The following is a 13248-nucleotide window of genomic DNA, read 5'->3' on the forward strand; positions in this document are numbered from 1 at the left end:
GTGGTCAATTTTATAATTTAGGCAAACGCAGAAGTTGATTTGCACAGAGTAAGATCCAAAACACAGCAAATGCAATAAATGACCAGCTAATCTGTTTTGGTGGTGTTGGTTTATGGACAAATGTTGGCAGGATGCAAAAGGAGCACCTTGCTCCTCTTTTAATAATTTAATGGGATACTTTACACTTACCCGTGTCGGGAAATAAGATATTGGTTTAAAATCGCATCCGAAAGACAGGATCTCCAACAATGTAGCACTCCCACAGTACTACGCTGAAATGTCAGTCAAGATTGTTTGCTTGAATCCTGGAGTGGGGCTTGAACCCATAAACTTATTTATTTTTAAATAGAAATGGAGATGGGGGCTGCTGAGTTGTCACCAAGGAGATTATTGCATTTGCAAGAATTGGGCTGTGTTCTTTGTCCACATAAAGATTGTCTTTGATGGGAAGCAGCATGATTAAGTGTTATTTTGTTACATTCCACAGACTGATATACAATTTTTGCTTGTTGTTATGTTGAGCCACTTGCACCAGAAACTGCCTTCGGAAAAAATTGACAAGGATGTCAGTAGAACTTGGAAATCAACAGTCATCCAGTTGTATGTACCTGTACAATATTTCGCTTAGTTATCTGCTTCTGTGAATCATTTTAATTGTAATTGGTCATAAGTTGCCATGTAGGAAATGGTGCATATTTTCAGCCTTCCAAGCTATTAGCCTCAACTTTGTGATAGCCCCTTCACCTCCAGATTGGGAAGATTGAGCATTCAAGCCTGTCTTTTGGATGAGACATTAAACTGAGGCCTCATCTGCTCTCTCAGTTGAACATCTAAGATCCCATGGCACTAATTGAAGGGTAGCAGAGGAATTTTTCTAGTGCCCTGTCCAACATTTATCCCTCAACTAGTGCCACCAAAACAGATTATCTGGTCATTTACATCATTGCTGTATGTGGGATATTGCTATATGCAACTTGATTTGCCTATATAACAGTGACTACCCTTCAACATCACTGGCTCCTGAAGATGTGAAAGACTCTTAATAAATCCAAAGTGGACATCCTACATGTTCTTCAAAAGAGCTTTACTATTACTTTAGATGTGAGCTATGATAGTGCAATACAGCAGATAGTAAAACACATAGCTTTCAGTTTTTAGGAGACACTATCTGTGGAAATATTTGTAAAACCATTTACCAAAAAAAAGCTTGAGGTGGGAATGAACTGCAACCATCAGCTGGTTATCCTTCCTGATAAATACTTGGCAGTTTAAGATAATAAGGTAAACAGGTGTTGGGTATTAATTAGTTAATTGTATTCAAGTGTGTCGAAATAAAGAGGAGCCAGCCAGCACTGACTGGTGGTATTGTTTGGAGAGTAGAAGTAAGGTCTGTGACAAGCAATAAACAATCTACACCAAAACACCCTAGTCTCAGTGTCTTCTTCACAAACAGGCTTGGAGATTTCTGGAGGTTGCCTGAAATTGAAGATTGGAAACTAAGATTTGCTTTCAGACAGGACATTAGAATTGGAGTTTTGTTTTGATAAAGCTGTATGGAGTTTTTTTTTTGAAGCAAGATGACTAAAACCGAGTGTTAGGTGTCGAGATATGATTTTCCACCGCTGTTTTGTGAAGCCGAACCTTACGATCAATGGAAGAATGAAGTTGATATGTGGACATGGGTTATATCTTTATCTAAAAGGAAGTAAGGGATAGCCCTTGCACTTTCATTTCCCGCCAGAAGCAAGATCAGGGCAAAGTGTTGTCGGAGCTAGAGGCTCATTGTTTGGGCAATGAGGAAGGTTTGGACAAACTCTTGAAATATATGGATAAAATTTATATGAAAGATGAGTTATTGAGTGCTTATGAGTTGAGGTTGGACTTTGCTAAATTTAGAAAAATGGATGGCTCTTCCATAGAAGAATATATTATGGAGTTTAACCGACTATATGCAAGGTTGCAGTGATTCTGCTTGGAAATTCTTAGATCAGTACTTGCCTTCAAATTGTTGGATTGGGCTAGAATATCGAACATGGATAGGCTCTTGGTATTAACCGGAGTTAGATTCAGTGAAAAAGATATGCTGTTTGATCAGATGTCTGACTCCCTAAAAAAACTTTTGAGAAAACATTCCTTTCCGGCCGCTTTCATGGCACAAATGGGCTCTTTAGCAGTGACATTGAAGGTGGAGGATACAATGCTAGCAGCATTTTGAGGCTGTTCAAGTATGGGGCCTAGACGTCAGTACGAAAGGAGAAATACACACAAAATGAATGAAGATAGAGACCTTTTGGCAGCTATAACAGACAGCAGGAATTGGGTAATTATGGCAGAAGAATGAACCCCAGGAATAACCAAGGCGTGGTCAGTAGGTATTTCCGATATGACTCAAAGTATCTCACTGCGTTGCATTGTCCAAAAAGGAATAACAGGGTTTTTGGTGTGGAAGGTGAGGATGACGCAACTGATCAATCAGAAGGAATTGTACTGCTCACAAGAAGCTTCAGTCTGGTAATGAGTGTCCTAGTTGCAGATACGTTCAATTGCGCAGTACTAGACAGTGGGTGTATGTCTACAGTATGTGGAGTGGACTGGTTAAGGTTACATGGATTCTTTAAGTAAGGTAAACTGAAATAAGGTCAAAGAATATGACAGTTCTACCTATTTCAGGTTTGGGGATGACAACATGTTGAAATCACCAAAAAGAGTGGTAATTCTGTGTAAAATAGCAGGGGTAAACCACTTTATTAGTACGGATGTAGTATCCAGGTGATATACCTTTGCTGTTGAGTAAACCGTATATGAAAAAAGCTCGGATGAAATTGGATATGGAACATGATTAGGAAATTGTCTTTGGGAAATCTGTAGCTTTGCGGTTTACACAGCGGGACATTATTATATTCCTTTAGCGAGTCCTAACATCTCTAAGCAGGTTGTTAAAGAAGTATTAGTGGCATCCGGGGGTAGGGATTTAAAGGAGAAAAGGCAAATTATTTCAAAACTACATCGACAGTTTGCACATCCATCTTGTCACACATTGAAGATTCTGTTAAAAGATGATGACGACACTGAACTTATCGAAGATATCAGTGGAAAATGTGATAGCTGTAAAAAAAAAAATACAGGAGGACGCATTTGAAAGAGACTTCAATGAAATCATAGAGATGGACTTGAAGGTATAGAATAAAGAAAAAAACATCTTTATTCTACACTTTATAGACGTGGCGATTAGATTCAGTCTGTCAATGGTAATTTATAGTAAAGAAAAAAAAAATAATAGTGGACAAGATAATGGAAAGGTGGATAGAAATAGGACTGGGAGCACTGGCTAGGTTTCTAACTGACAATGGAGGAGAATTTGTCAATGATGAGTTCAGGAGTATGTGTGAAAATATCAATATTGTAGCAATGCACACGGCCACAGAAAGACCTTTTTAGTAATGCGATTTGTGAGAAATCATGCTGTGATTGACAAAATACTCCAACATTTTAGAAGACCAGCCAGATTGTAAATTGACTACTGTTCTGGCGTGGGCAGTACATGTGAAAAACACACTTCAAATGGTTGGGGGCTACAGCCCCTATCAATTAGTTTATGGCAGGAATCCGAAAATACCTTCAGTAATGTGGGATCATCCCCCGGCTTTAGAGGGGACTACAATTAGTTCCATTTTTGCGGAACATTTGAATGCCATACATGCAGGGAGAAGAGCATTTATTAAGGCGGAGGTTTCAGAAAAAAATCAGGAGAGCTTTGAGATATCGGATCAGGCCATCAGAAAAGAATTTTGATACCAGGGATATGGTGTATTACAAAAGTGAAGGGCAGAAAGAATGGAGAGGCCCAGGAAAGGTTACAGGCACTGATGGCAAAACAGTGATTTTGCAACATGGCAACCAAACCATTAGAGTACATTCTTCGCTGCTTATTGGCACTAATTGTACATTAACAGAATCTAAACAAATAATGGACACTGATAATTCACCATGTACTTTGCATGCACATATGTCAAACCTTTGCGAGCAACAGATTGTGGCAGATAATGGGCTGACTAAGAGCAGACCAAGTGTTAGTGAAGATCCAGATAAGGCCATTTATCCCAAAGGTCAACTACTGAAAGTTGGGACTAGTGACATATATGCCAGAAGGGACTAGTGAATAGAGGGAAGTCACCATTATAGAAAGGACAGGAAAGATCACAGGGAAATGCAAACATTGGCTGAATGTGCAAGACAAGGGACAGGATATCAGACCTATAGATTGGCAGAAGGAAGTGAAAATGTCGAAGGCCAGAAAACATGGTATAAGTTCAGACAGTGGGCCTGACGATGATCATAGTCCAAAGAAAAGGTCACAAACTTGGGAAAGGAAGTCTGTTTATAGGAGGGGCAGGTAGAGTAGTAGTAGTCCAGAAAGGGATAGGAACTCTAGTTGGGGATGTGGTTTCACTAGAGCAAGGACCAGAGAGTAGGCGAGGGGTGCCACAAGAGCCCTTATGATAGAGAAGCTCTAGTGGCTACTAACAAGTTAGATGGTAAGTTGATAAAGGATGCCAAGCAAAAAGAGCTTGACAGTTGGAGAGAGTTTGGTGTATACACAAAGGTGCCAGATAGAGGACAACCAGCATTGTCCCATAGATGGATCTGTACAGAGAAAGTACTTCCTGATGGTACTTATAAAGCAAAGGCCAGACTTGTAGCTCGGGGATTTGAGGAATGACTAGGCAACCAGGAAGTTAGAGTGGACTTCTGGTTTCCAGGAAAAACAAGGTTGAGGATTTTCCTAGCCCTTTTAGCGACACACTCATGGGAATGTAAGCCCATTGACATCAAAGCAGCATTTTTGCAAGGGGAGAAATTTCAAAGGGAAGTATTTTTAAAGCCACCAAAAGAAGCTGGAGATAGAGGGGAAATTATGGAAGCTAAACAAGTGTGTTTATGGGCTAAATGATACATTCAGGGTGTGGTATTTTTCAGTTAGGTCCATCCTATTAAATGCTGGTTGTATTCAACTAAAGGTGGATCCAGCAATGTTTTATTGGTACTATGAAGAAAAACTTGCGGGCACTTTCTTGATGCATGTGGACAATTTTCTGTGTGGAGGATCTGAGGCATTTGAGAAATTTGTGGTAGATAAAGTTCTTCAGAAATTTAAAATTGGAAGTCAAGCTTCCAGAGCTTTTAAATATATAGGATTGAATATTAGGCAGACTAAGTTGGGGGTAACCCTAAATCACCAGTCTTACCTAGAGAACGTTAATAGGATCCCAATAAATTGGACCAAATCCTTTCAAAAGAAAGAAGCTGCAACCAAGGAAGAGGTAGACCAGTTAAGGAGCTTAATCGGGCAGTTGGACTGGTTGTGCACACAAACTAGGCTGGATGCTTGCTACGATGTATTAGAATTGAGCACCATGCTGAAACATGCTACTGTTGGGGAAGTGATGAAAGCAAATAAGACATTGAAGAGATTGAGTATTGATTAATGTACACTCAAGTTTCCAGCATTGGGTGACCCAGAAGAGATGAAATTGGTCATTTTTAGTGAATCCTCAAATGCTAATTTTCCCAATCGTTATTCAAGCACAACAGAATTCATTATATTTTTGGTGGGAAAAAATGATAAATGTCTGTTAGCCTGGGAATTGAATAAAATAAGGAGGATAGTTAAAAACATCTTAGCTGCTGAGACACTTGCACTGATAAAAGTGGTACATATGGGTTTGTATTTATCAAGTATTTTAAAGGAACTCTTTTATATAAGGGGCAAAAGGAGAAGTGTTTTCCTATAGAATGCTATATAGATAACCATTCACTGGGACAACGTCCATTCGACAAAAAGTGTAGCAGAAAAGAGGTTGAGGATTCTTCTTTGGCCTCCTTATCTCGAGAGACAATGGGTAAGCGCCTGGAGGTGGTCAGTGGTTTGTGGAGCAGCGCCTGGAGTGGCTATAAAGGCCAATTCTAGAGTGACAGGCTCTTCCACAGGTGCTGCAGAAAAATTTGTTTGTCGGGGCTGTTACACAGTTGGCTCTCCCCTTGCGCTTCTGCCTTTTTTCCTGCCAACTGCTAAGTCTCTTCGACTCGCCACACTTTAGCCCCACCTTTATGGCTGCCCGCCAGTTCTGGCTATGATTGCTGGCAACTGACTCCCACGACTTGTGATCAATGTCACAGGACTTCATGTCGCATTTGCAGACGTCTTTGAAGCGGAGACATGGACGGCCGATGGGTCTGATACCAGTGGCGAGCTCGCTGTACAATGTGTCTTTGGGGATCCTGCCATCTTCCATGCGGCTCACGTGGCCAAGCCATCTCGAGCGCCGCTGACTCAGCAGTGTGTAAGCTGGGGATGTTGGCCGCCTCGAGGACTTCTGTGTTGGAAATACGGTCCTGCCACCTGATGCCAAGGATTCTCCGGAGGCAGCGAAGATGGAATGAATTGAGACGTCGCTCTTGGCTGACATACGTTGTCCAGGCCTCGCTGCCATAGAGCAAGGTACTGAGGACACAGGCTTGATACATTCGGACTTTTGTGTTCCGTGTCAGTGCGCCATTTTCCCACACTCTCTTGGCCAGTCTGGACATAGCAGTGGAAGCCTTTCCCATGCGCTTGAGGATTGATGTCGCGAGTATTAAAGAAATGTCAGAAAGAAAAGAAATTTCCAAAATAAAAAGGATTGACGCAAGTCATCAGTTGTTGGATTGTTTTACTGAGAGAGGTGCTTGTTCGAAAAAATTGTTGGATGTCCTTGAAGAGGGCCGTCATGTGTTATGATAAGTTAGGAAAATGTGGAAAATTTTTTATGATAAGATGGCTTTTTCTTTAAACAAGTGTTTTTAAGGGGGGAATATACAGCATGTTAATTGCTGGTGCTGTTGAAAGTTAATGATAGATAATGTAAAGAAAACTGTGTCATTTATTTTTTTTATTTCTTTTTTGTATATATGTATTTAATTTAAAGAAAAAAGGGGGAATCTGTTAGGATCTGAAGTTCTGTTAATGAATGATAAATACCTGGTAGTTCAAAATAATAGGGTGAACGGGTGTTGGGTGTTAATTAGTTAATTGTATTCAAGTGTGTATTTATAAAGAGCCAGCCAGCACTGGTTGGTGTTTGGAGAGCAGAAATAAGGTCTGTGACAAGCAATAAACAATTTACACCAAAGCATCCTAGTCTCAGTGTCTTCTTCACAAATAGGCTTGGAGATTTCTCTAATACTTACCATATGTGCAAAAGCTGAACTTGTGCCAGTGGATAATGTCACCAAAGGACAACATGTAGAGAAAGAGATGGGAGTGGTGAAGTAGGGAGCAAGAATAGATTCCTGGGGGAACTTGGAGTGACAGTGCAGAGATTGGAAGAGAAAGAGTTGCTGGATGTTCACTGGTTACATCAGATAGGAAAGTAAAAAATCAGTTGACATTGTGCTAATTTTGTTTTTTTTTCTAAAAATGTTTACTGAAATGTGTAGATGTGTTCATAAGGTGGCAGTAAAAGCCCACATGTTAAACATCAATGATTTTTTTTGTGCCTTCACTAGTTTACATGCTGTCACACTGCGGTTCTTCATCCACAAAGGTGTTCAGAAGGCGAGAGAGAGACAGAGGGAACTGTCCCGACTCCAGAAAATTATGCAAAATCTACTCCGGTTGCAGTCAATGGGGGTCGAGGTGAAGGAGGACCTCCAAGAGGTGAAGAGCCAGCAGGCCTCGCTCTTTGCCAAGGAGGTCTCCAAGATCATCTTCCGGTCCAGAGTCCGCTCCATCGAGCAGGATGAGACGTGCTCGCGTTACTTCTTCCAAAAGGTACACAGAGAGAGCTCTGTTATCAGCAGCCTGAAGGAAGAAGATGGCTCGGTAACGTCTTCGCAGTCCGACATACTAAGGATCAGCAAATCCTTTTATGCTGGGTTGTATGACGCGAAGCCCACAGACAGCAGAGCCTCCCAGTCCTTCCTGTCATCTATCACAGAGGTCTTAGATGACAGCAGGAGGGAGGGACTGGACAAGCCGCTAACTCTGGACGAGCTGACAAAGGCCGTCGAGTCTTTCGAGGCGAGTAAAACTGCCGGGAGCGACGGCTTACTGGTCGAGTTGTACTCGGCCCTGTGGGACTGGGTCGGCCCGGACCTGCTGGAAGTATACGAGAGTATGCTCCTGGCCGGTAGCATGTCAGAATCCATGAGAAAAGGCATCATCACCCTCATTTACAAGCAGAAGGGGGAGAGGGTAGAAATCAGAAATTGGCGGCCCATCTCACTGCTTAATGTTGATTACAAGATTCTGTCCAAAGTCATAGCCAGTCGAGTCAAGTCTGCTCTGGAGTTGGTGATTCACCCCGATCAGACCTGTACTGTACCCGGCAGGAAGATCTCTGATAGCCTCGCGCTACTCAGGGATACGATCGCCTACGTACGGGACAGGAGGGTGGACACCTGCCTCATCAGCCTGGACCAGGAGAAGGCTTTTGACAGGATATCGCACACCTACATGATGGACGTGCTTTCCAAAATGGGGTTTGGGGAGGGAATCTGCAATTGGATCCAACTGCTCTACACAAACATCAGTAGCGCAGTGTCAATCAACGGGTGGGAATCGGAAAGTTTCCCGATCAAATCTGGAGTCAGACAGGGCTGTCCTCTGTCCCCGGTCTTGTTTGTTTGCTGTATTGAACCCTTTGCTGAGTCTATTAGGAAGGATGCGAGCATAAGAGGGGTGACAATCCCAGGCAGCGGAGGCACTCAGGTCAAAACCTCCCTGTACATGGATGACGTCGCCGTCTTCTGCTCGGATCCGCTGTCCGTGCGCAGACTGATGAGCATCTGCGACCAGTTCGAACTGGCCTCGGGAGCCAAAGTTAACCACGGCAAGAGCGAGGCCATGTTCTTTGGCAACTGGGCTGACCGATCCTTTGTCCCCTTCACCGTCAGGTCAGATTACCTGAAGGTGCTGGGGATATGGTTCGGAAGGGCCGGGGCGTGCACCAAAACATGGGAGGAGCGAGTAGCCAAGGTACGACAAAAGTTGGGCATGTGGGGGCAGCGATCTCTCTCCATGGTGGGTAAGAACCTGGTCATCAGGTGCGAGGCGCTCACGTTGTTGCTCTACGTGGCGCAGGTCTGGCCCATACCCCACTCCTGCGCCGTGGCAGTCACCTGAGCCATTTTCCGCTTCGTCTGGGGATCTAAAATGGACCGGGTCCGGAGGGACACGATGTTCAAATCTCTGGACAAGGGCGGGAAAAGTGTACCCAACGTGGCCCTCATCCTGATGACCACCTTCGTGTGCGGCTGCATCAAGCTGTGTGTAGATCCCCAGTACGCAAACTCCAAGTGTCACTACGTGCTGAGGTTCTATCTGTCCCCGGTGTTGCGAAGGATGGGCCTGGTCACATTGCCGCGGAACGCTCCGTGCAGTTGGGCGGTGCCGTACCACCTATCCTTCGTGGAGCAGTTTCTGCGGGGAAACACCTTTGACCACCGGTCCATCGGGCAGTGGTCTGCACGGAATGTCCTCAAGGCCCTACGGGAAAAGGAAACGGTGGATCCTGTCGGATGGTTCCCCGAGCAGACCGTCAAAGTCATTTGGCGGAATGCCTCATCACCAGAACTTTCAAACAAGCACCAAGACGTAGCTTGGCTGGTGGTGAGAAGGGCCCTCCCCGTCAGATCCTTCATGCACACCCGAAGTCTCGCCCCCTCCGCACAGTGCCCCCGCGTTGGCTGTGGTGGGGAAGAGACGGTCGCCCACCTCCTCCTGGAATGTTCCTTTGCAAAGCAGGTGTGGAAAGAGATGCAGTGGTTTTTGTCAAGGTTCATCCCAAGCAGCTCTGTAACACAGGAGTCTGTGCTCTACGGGCTGTTCCCAGGGACGCACACCGAGACAAACATCAACTGCTGCTGGAGGACTATCAATTCGGTGAAAGACGCCCTTTGGTCTGCCCGAAACTTGCTGGTCTTCCAGCGCAAAGAGTTGTCCACCACCGAATGTTGCAGACTGGCACATTCCAAGGTCCAGGACTACGTGCTGAGGGACGCACTAAAGCTTGGGGCAGCCGCAGCAAAGGCTCAATGGGGAAAGACCACAGTGTAAGGTTCCCCCACCAAGCTGAACTGAGGGGCTGGATCAATGGGAAACCCCTCGAACTGTATCGTTAATATTCTCAATTGCTGTAAATGTAAAACTGTAATTGACATGACAATTGTGAAACGGAAGGGTTGGGAAGAAACTCATGAGAGTATTGAAGGAAACTGATATCCCTTGCAATGTTTGTATTTTTTGGTGCTGTTTGGAAACTGTTTGGCAATGTAATTTTTACAGATGTTTATGAATAAAGTATATTTTGGAAATAAAAAAAAAAAAACATGCTGTCACACTGCTTAATGTTGACTACAAGATTCTGTCCAAAGTCATCGTCAGTTGAGTCAAGTCTGCTCTGGAGTTGGTGATCCACCCTGACCAGACCTGTACTGTAGCCAGCAGGAAGATCTCTGATAGTCTCACGCTACTCAGGGATACGATTGCCTATGTACAGGACAGGAGGGTGGACACCTGCCTCATCAACTTGGACCAGGAGAAGGCTCTTGACAGGATATCGCACACCTACATGATGGACATGCTCTCCAAAATGGGGTTTGGGGAGGGAATCCGCAATTGGATCAAACTGCTGTATACAAACATCAGTAGTGCAGTCTCAATTGATGGGTGGGAATCAAAGTTTCCCAATCCAATCTGGAGTCAGACAGGGCTGTCTTCTCTCTCTCCTGCCTTGTTTGTTTGCTGTATCGAACCTTTTGCTGGTCCATTACGAAGGATGTGGGCGTTAGAGGAGTGACAATCCCAGGCAGCGGAGGCACTCAGGTCAAAGCCTCCTTGTACATGGACGATGTTGCTGTCTTCTGCTTGGATCCACTGTCCGTTCACAGACTGAGCATCTGTGACAGTTCGAACTAGCCTTGGGAGCCAAAGTGAACCACGGCAAGAGCGAGGCCATGTTCTTTGGGACCTAGGCCAACCGATCCTTTGTCCCCTTCACCGTCAGGTCAGACTACCTGAAGGTGCTGGGGATATGGTTCGGAAGGGCTGGGTCGTGTGCCAAAACCTAGAAGGAGCGAGTAGCCAGGGTACACCATAAACTGAGCATGTGGGAGCAGCGATCTCTCTCCATTGTGGGTAAGAACCTGGTCATCAGGTGCGAGGCGCTCACGTTGCTGTATGTGGTGCAGGTGTGGCCCATATCTCATTCCTGCGCCGTGGCGGTCACCCGAGTCATTTTCTGCTTTATCTGGGGATGCAAAATGGACCGGGTGCGGAGGGACACGATGTTCAAACCTCTGGATAAGGGCGGAAAAAACTTATTCAACGTCACCCTCATCCTGATGACCATCTTCGTGTGCAGCTGCATCAAGCTGTGTGTCGAGCCCCAGTATGCAAACACCAAGTGTCACTATGCTGAGGTTCTATCTGTCCCTGGTGTTGCGAAGGATGGGTCTGGCCACATTGCCGCGAAATGCTCCATCCAGTTGGACCGTGCCATACCACCGATCCTTCGTGGAAAAGTTTTTGCGGAAAAACACCTTTGACCACCAATCCATCAGGCAGTGGTCTGCATAAAATGTCCTCAAGGCCCTATGGGAAAAGGAAATGGTGGATCCTGTCGGATGGTTCCCCGAGCAGACTGCCAAAGTTATTTGGCAGAATGCCTCATCACCAGAACTTTCAAACAAGCACCAAGACTTACCTTGGCTGGTGGTGAGAAGGGCCCTCCCCGTCAGATCCTTCCTGCATGCCCGGAGTCTCACCCCCTCCACATGCCGCCCTCGAGGTGGCTCTGGTGGGGAAGATACTGTTGCCCATCTCCTTCTGGAATGTGCCTTTGCAAAGCAGGTTTGGAAAGAGATGCAGTGGTTTTTGTCGAGGTTCATCCCAAGCAGCTCTAACACAGGAGTCTGTGCTGTACGGGCTGTTCTCAAGGACACACACCGAGATAAACATCAATGGCTGCTGGAGGACCATCAATTCAGTGAAAGACTCTCTTTGGTCTGCCCGAAACTTGCTGGTCTTCCAGCGCAAAGTGTTGTCCACGATCGAGTGTTGCAGACTGGCACATTCCAAGGTCCAGGACTACATGCTGAGGGATGCACTAAAGCCTGGGGCAGCCGCTTCCAAGGCTCAATGGGGAAAAACCACTGTCCTCCCGCTATAGTGAACTGAGGACCCATTGGAAAACCCCGGGGGCTGTACACACCAAATATGGTTTAGCTGTAAAATGTACATGGCATGTAAAATGGAATGGAAGGATTGTGAGGCAACTCACTATATTGAAGGAAACTAATTTCCTTTACACTTGTTGGAACGTCAACTTGGTGCTGCTTTGAATTGTTTTGTAATGTTTTTAGATTTTTATGAATAAAGTATATTTTTGGGGGGGAAAAAACATGCTGTCATGTTGACTTCTGGGACTGTTTGTATCGCAACTGTTGCAGTAGCTGCTGGAGAACAAACTTCTTCTCCAGTGTGACTTTTCTTTTAACTGTTCATTAGTATAATCTGTCGTGTAAGGTAATATGGTGATATGTGGCTGATCAAATTATTGTGCCTACATTTGTAAACAAGGTGATGAAATTCTTTGCAAGGCATTCTTTTTGTTCCGGTGCATCTTTGTTAGCTTGTCTAATAGAATCACACTGAACAATAAACAAAAATACAGGTTCATTGTTTTAGAACAATTTTACATAAAGCAGATTGCAAATTGTATCTTGCAGGTTGACTGACTTCAGTCTGCATCTAAACAACTGTCTAATTGCAACATTTAGCAGTGTTAAGGGAACATTCCTTAATTCTCATGGCATTACATTTCTTTTCTCCAGTTTTCTCTTTAATGTTTTTCTCCCGAAGGCACTGACTCATGCTGTGGAATGATTCTACAAGTACTGGTAACAGTCTACTACTTTGCCCAAGTAGCTACACTTCACAGATAAATGTAGAGAAGTGGGTGTCAGCAGGTTATTTAAATGTAGTCGACATTGTAGCTGAACCTGATACTGTATTCGCCCAATGTTCACATAGGCAGTTTCCAACAGGCAACATTGGATACCACACTTTTTCAGTCCATAATGTAACTGGAGTCCCTATATTGCTATCCTGGTCCAGCTCAACTCATTAGTCACAGTTGGGAATTAAAGCAGGGACCTTGCTCTTGAAAAGCAGAATTTTTTTTAAAGATGAAAGGCGAGTAAATGTTC

Source organism: Heterodontus francisci, chromosome 15, assembly GCF_036365525.1.
Source record: "Heterodontus francisci isolate sHetFra1 chromosome 15, sHetFra1.hap1, whole genome shotgun sequence".
NCBI classification, from domain to species: domain Eukaryota; kingdom Metazoa; phylum Chordata; class Chondrichthyes; order Heterodontiformes; family Heterodontidae; genus Heterodontus; species Heterodontus francisci.